Source organism: Phyllobates terribilis, unplaced genomic scaffold (assembly GCF_046119375.1).
Source record: "Phyllobates terribilis strain yellow unplaced genomic scaffold, ASM4611937v1 Scaffold_7__3_contigs__length_470593459, whole genome shotgun sequence".
NCBI lineage: Eukaryota > Metazoa > Chordata > Amphibia > Anura > Dendrobatidae > Phyllobates > Phyllobates terribilis.
This window is the reverse complement of record NW_027362767.1, coordinates 379,361,890-379,369,187: the sequence shown is the minus strand read 5'-3', so window position 1 is coordinate 379,369,187 and position 7,298 is coordinate 379,361,890.

The window sequence follows — 7,298 nt, the reverse complement described above, 5'->3', positions numbered from 1 at the left end:
GTCTTTTACTTGTCCACATCTGAGGGACCGAGGGCTGGCTATTGTGCTTAGACGGGGTTGATAAGGGTGTCCCCGGCAAACTGACGGTCTGTGAGGAAGATGCAGGCGGACATGTTAGGTTGCCTTGATCCAAAGGTGGTGCTATCGATGTCGGACAGCGCTCAAGACCAGCTGGTGTTACCACCTCCAAAGAAAATGATGACCTGCCAATCACGCTGGCTGTTGCGGGTAAAGAGGTGGCAGGTCTGCGCCCCAAAACAGGTGTGACTGCTGTCCCCCCAGTCACAGAGGATGAAGAGGCCGCGGATGCACAAGATATGGCAGACGGTGGTTGGCCCGGCCGGCTAGACCGCATTGTAGCACACTGAGCTTCCCACTGCAACTTATGCTTCATGTCCATGTGCCGGTTCATGCATGAAGTACTCAAACTATGTATTTTTTGGCCTCTACTTAGCTTTTGCTGACAAATGTTACAGATAACACGAGTTGGGTCATCTTTATCGATCTGAAAAAATGCCCAGGCTATGCAAGGCTTAGCACCCATGCGACCTGAAGAGCCACCACGACTTGTGGTGAGAGGCAGAGTTGTGTTTGAGGATGCAGTTGTTGACGTGCTTCCAGTACTACGTCTCTGTCCAGGAAGGCGCAACCTGACCTCGTCGTCACTAGCATCTTCCTCCACCTCCTCTGCTGACCTCATCTCTTGGCTGACTGTGGGTTGACAGTAAGTGGGATCTCCGACCTCATCATCATCACCCTGTGCGTTATCACACCCGTCGTCCTCAGAGCCAACCTGTTCCTGCCCTGACAAAAAACTAAAGTTGTCGCTCCAATCAGGTATTTGAGTCTTATCATCGTCTTCCTCATTGTCTCCACCAACAGGAGTTACAGTTTGGGAATGAGGGTCTACATTATGGTCAGAACCTTCTGCGTCTGGTCCTGGATCCGACTCATAAAGATTCTGGGCATCAGTGCAGATCATTTCCTCGTCTGGATTCACAGAAGCGCTGGAGTCGACCTCTGATTCCCAGGCTATAGTATGAGTAAACAGCTCTGCAGACTCAACCATCTGTTCTACCTCATACTCAGACGGGCAGCTGGAGATTTGGGAGCTGTGAGGAAGCAAGTGCGATTTGGGTGACACCTTTGAGGACTGGAGTATTTGTGATGTTCAAGTTGATGTGGAGGAGAGCCCACTTAAAGGAGCACTTGATATCCGTTGAAGCACCTGCTGTTTTTGTCCCTCATCTGGAATTTGTAGCGATTGGCGTGGCCGTAAGAAAGGGATCTTATCACATTGTGCGCTAAAAGAAGTAGACATTTTAGTTTGGCTGGAAGATGGTCTTTCTTCTGCACCTACCCCATGGACACAACCTTTTTTCCCCTTCCCAACACGCCTATTCCCCTTTCCACCAGCAGCAGGCCTTTTTCCACTCATTTTGGTGGTTAACTAATTCACAACTCTGGAGTTGTTTGCACAAAAAAACAATGGATGGTAACCGAGCAGAGCTGAGTGGCCAAACTGTGGTATTAGGCCAAAACTATTGGCTGGGTTAGATGCAGAAAAAAATTATTTTTAATTTGCAACCTGATGGAGGTCAGTATAGATGGAGTAATAGACCAAGTCCCACACACCGCTAGAAGCCCAAATATTTTTTCAGAGCTAGATGCAGAAATTTTTTTTATTCAATTTGCAACCTGATGGAGGTCAGTATAGATGGACTAATAGACCAAGTCCCACACACTGCTAGAAGCCCAAATATTTTTTCAGAGCTAGATGCAGAAAAAAATTATTTTTAATTTGCAACCTGATGGAGGTCAGTATAGATGGACTAATAGACCAAGTCCCACACACTGCTAGAAGCCCAAATATTTTTTCAGAGCTAGATGCAGAAAAAAATTATTTTTAATTTGCAACCTGATGGAGGTCAGTATAGATGGACTAATAGACCAAGTCCCACACACTGCTAGAAGCCCAAATATTTTTTCAGAGCTAGATGCAGAAAAAAATTATTTTTAATTTGCAACCTGATGGAGGTCAGTATAGATGGACTAATAGACCAAGTCCCACACACTGCTAGAAGCCCAAATATTTTTTCAGAGCTAGATGCAGAAAAAAATTATTTTTAATTTGCAACCTGATGGAGGTCAGTATAGAAGGACTAATAGAACAAGTCCCACACGCTGCTAGAAGCCCAAATATTTTTTCAGAGATAAATGAAGAAAAAAATTATTTTTAATTTGCAACCTGATGGAGGTCAGTATAGATGGACTAATAGACCAAGTCCCACACACTGCTAGAAGCCCAAATATTTTTTCAGAGCTAGATGCAGAAAAAAATTATTTTTAATTTGCAACCTGATGGAGGTCAGTATAGATGGACTAATAGAACAAGTCCCACACGCTGCTAGAAGCCCAAATATTTTTTCAGAGATAAATGAAGAAAAAAATTATTTTTAATTTGCAACCTGATGGAGGTCAGTATAGATGGACTAATAGACCAAGTCCCACACACTGCTAGAAGCCCAAATATTTTTTCAGAGCTAGATGCAGAAAAAAATTATTTTTAATTTGCAACCTGATGGAGGTCAGTATAGATGGACTAATAGACCAAGTCCCACACACCGCTAGAAGCCCAAATATTTTTTCAGAGCTAGATGCAGAAAAAAATTATATTCAATTTGCAACCTGCTGGAGGTCAGTATAGAAGGACTAATAGAACAAGTCCCACACACTGCTAGAAGCCCAAATATTTTTTCAGAGCTAAATGAAGAAAAAAATTATTTTTAATTTGCAACCTGATGGAGGTCAGTATAGATGGACTAATAGACCAAGTCCCACACACTGCTAGAAGCCCAAATATTTTTTCAGAGCTAGATGCAGAAAAAAATTATTTTTAATTTGCAACCTGATGGAGGTCAGTATAGATGGACTAATAGACCAAGTCCCACACACCGCTAGAAGCCCAAATATTTTTTCAGAGCTAGATGCAGAAAATTTTTTTATTCAATTTGCAACCTGATGGAGGTCAGTATAGATGGACTAATAGACCAAGTCCCACACACTGCTAGAAGCCCAAATATTTTTTCAGAGCTAGATGCAGAAAAAAATTATTTTTAATTTGCAACCTGATGGAGGTCAGTATAGATGGACTAATAGACCAAGTCCCACACACTGCTAGAAGCCCAAATATTTTTTCAGAGCTAGATGCAGAAAAAAAATATTTTTAATTTGCAACCTGATGGAGGTCAGTATAGATGGACTAATAGAACAAGTCCCACACGCTGCTAGAAGCCCAAATATTTTTTCAGAGATAAATGAAGAAAAAAATTATTTTTAATTTGCAACCTGATGGAGGTCAGTATAGATGGACTAATAGACCAAGTCCCACACACTGCTAGAAGCCCAAATATTTTTTCAGAGCTAGATGCAGAAAAAAATTATATTCAGTTTGCAACCTGATGGAGGTCAGTATAGATGGACTAATAGAATGATGCTATGCCCAAAAGATTTTACTTCACTAGGTGCAGTAAAAAAATTGGTATTCTATACACAGGTGGTATATCTTGCAACACAGATAAGCTACTCCACTGACTAACACACTCTGCAATAGGCCAAAAAGGATTAGCTTTGCTAGATTCAGCCAAATGCTGTGAAAAAAACTTGCACAGCACTGGCACAGACCTGCCTGGCAAAAACTGATAGGAACTGATGTAACCTAGTCCTGAAAAGGACTCCAATTACAATTAGTCTTTACTCCCACAATCTATCTATTTAAGAGCACAGACCTGCCTGATAAAAGTCGTAGGAAATGCTGTAACCTAGTCCTTAAAAGGACTGCAATCACAACTATTCCCTACTCCCAAGCTATCTGTATATTTGTGCGAAAATTGGCTTGAAATTAACAAGGTATAGCGCACACAGCAACAGCGGTGCCGTCTAACACGCAGCTGCAGCAGTGAGAAAATGGTGGCGACGGGGAAAATGGCTTGGTCTTATAGGGCAAGGACATGTGACATACACTGCCAATGACACATGCCCTTGCTTGTGTGAAAAAAAGCACTTCGCTCCGTGTGTGCGCTGCTGATAGGCTGACAGATTGCACCTCCCCACTGCAAATGCGGGAAAGAGAAAAAAAAATGGAGATCTTCATTGTTCCTGCAGAGATCCATCCCCTGCCCCTCCCCCCGCCCCGCTGTACACTCAAACTGCGTATTAACATTAATTTTCATCATTACTGAGAAAAAATCCAGTTATGATTTTGGTGCACGAACAGTTATCGAACATAACCTCGAACAGCCGAATTTTTCTCAAATTGTTCGTGTTCGCCGATCGGCTCGAACACCGCCCAAAACAGCTCGAATTTGAGATTGGCGAACAGTTCGAGTAGAACAACGCTCATCTCTAGTTATTAATTCATCAGATAATCTTCTGAACAGCAGGAATGATTTAGATTTACATTGTGAGAGCGGAGGAAAAAGCAATTTTGTGTCACGCTGGGAGAACCCAGCGTATACGACAGGAGAAGGGGAGGGAGCCCTACAACTAGGGAAGGGGAGAGTGAAGACCCCTAAACAGATCTAAGGAATAACCCTGACTCCCCTATAGACCCTAAATAGTTCTGCACCTATCGATGAGCAGGAAACCTGGCCCTAGCTGACCCTAAGGCTAAGCCCTAGGTAGGGAGCAGGAGGGGTGAGCACTAAGTCAGCCCCACTACAAACTGAAGTGGAAACAAACAGGGGAATACACTTAGATCCAAGAAGACACTGGAGAAAGCACGGCAACAATCCACGAAGGAACTCCAAGATAATTCTAGTTGACTACTAGAATAGCCGGCTTGAATAGGTATACATGCTATCACCAGCAACTCTCTGAGGATCTGAGTGTATTTAAGGACACAGCAAAGAAGTTCTGATTAGCAGCGGAAAGGTGAGGATCACCGGTTGGTCCTAAAGAGAAAGGTATAATCCCCAAGCAAGGTGAGGATCACCGCTGGGTTCTAAAGAGAGAGGAATAATAAAAGGATTAGGGAGATGTTTGTAAGGCCAAACGCAGCGACCTTCTACAGCCAAACACTGTATGACTGTCTGTCAACCCTGACACACCCATGACATTTTGAATATTACTGTACAGAAACGCAGCAAGACTTATAGAGTTTGTCCAAAGTTGGGAAGTTAACTCTCCGATCGTTGGGGGATCCAATTGCGTGAACCCCCATGAATCTGGAGAATGGGACTCTGAAAGGCTCTGTGGCACCCCAGGGGTCTGGTTTTCCACAGTAATGTAATGTTATGTCTGAGAGCAGGTGGGAGGTCCTTTGGTCAGGGATCCTGTGCATGCCACACCTCCTGCCCAGTCTTGGGAGGGGAAGAACTTCCCCTGTATAAACCCTGGGCTGAGGCAGGGTTAGTCAGTCAAGGAGAGTAGAGACAAGAAACAGCAGAAGCAATACTACTACGAGTCAGGGGCTGGCAGCTGCAGAGCTCGCCCTGACTGAGAAGCTTTCTTACCGGACCCGGCGTCCGAGGCTGTGGGGACTAACTCTTACCCAGCAGCAGAAGCCGACCGGCAGGGGATTTCAGGTCCTCAGGCCCAGAAACCCGAAGGCACGGTCACACGCGTGGGACCAGCACCGCCATCGTGGAGCGGAAGCCATTAGAAGGCCCCGAGTCACCGGCCATACGGGTGAGCACCACACGGTACACTCAGGGACGTGGGCTACTTATATCCGCTTCTAGCAAGGTAGCCAGAAGAGTACAGTCAGTTTGGGAGGCCTACAACTCCGCCTGGCCAGGGGAGATCCCATCTGCTCAAGGACTGACCAGGCCCCGTTCACTAGCAAGTACTCCGGGAGGGTCTATCGTTGTTACCAGTAAAGACCCTGAATTACACCGCACCGTCTCTGAGTGGTTCCTGCTACCCCCATCATCCACATCTGCTGCCCTGAGGCCATACCCCTCCCGTTGGGGGTTATACCATCTACGCTGCACCATCCATCCACCGGCCTCAGCGGACTGTCCTGCAGCGGCAGCTCCATAGCTGCATTCAACGGGTGGCGTAGTCGTCCTACATCTACCGCTGTTACATCGCCGCTCAGTTTGACTCCCTGGGCACGGACCGGGTCACCGCCACGAGACTACAACCCTCAAGAGATCCGGCTCCGGGTAAGCTCCCGCGTGCGCAACGCAGCGCGACACAGGCCCAGGGGCGCGTCAGCTTCATCTTAATGGAGTGGAGGTCAAGCATGCACACCTCTACTCCATTTATTCTCTATAGGACTTCCGGAGATAGCCAAGTTGTGATAACCTCTCAATCCCTTTAAAGGGATATGGACACCTTCGAGGGGCATTTTTTTTTACTTAAATTAAGTGTTTTGTACTAAAAATGTGTTTGACAATTGACTTTAATTAGACATTTAACACCATTTAGATTAAAGGATCTTTGTTTCCCTGCACATTGCTGGCTGCAGAATGATATCACCTAAGAATCTATCAGAGAGCTCAACCTTTAATCTGTGGGTGTCCAACATTAGGGATCATTAGGGACTAGGGAATTGAATGGATTCTGGTTCCTCAGATGACCTCTGCCTGTGCCTACAGGACATTTCCACCAGTACAACAATGGATACCTTAGTAACAGTGTAAATGTAGAGATAAAATCAAAATTATTCAACCTTCATTGCAAATTAGGTTTATTAGCAAAATTTGCAAACTGCAGTTTTTTTTGTAAAATGTAAAAACCAGGTAAGGAACAATCGGAGAAAAAGTATACACGTGCAGCAATTCTGCATTTATGACCCACTCCTGGTTTTGGCTTACAAATACTGATGTAAAATACTGACCAAATACTGAAGGTGGGAGCGTGGCCTAATAGTGAGTCAACATGTGTAGGACTTTTGCTGGAGGACATTTCTTGTGGCCAAGAACAGCAGCTGAAAAATATGCCACATTCATTAAGAGGTGCACATCTTTCTTCAGTGCACTGTACATCATGACTGGCATGCAAAATGTTAAATCAAGACTTAACCGCTGTACTCTGGGTTTCACAATGGGGCAGCGCGTGCTTGGACACCTGGGTGAGTGTAGAAGTGCTTGGATATGGGTGGGTATTCGACTGAAAAAAATGTGTTATGTTCTACCATGTGTGGTATTATGGAAGTGTCCTTTAATTAAGTAAATAACAGTACATAAAACTCTATGAGCTATCTTCAACATATGGCAGAGCAAGGATTGGGTGAACACTTCTTCTTGTTTTCTTCAGTGACTGGTGGAAGTCTTAGCATTCGGACCTTCAAT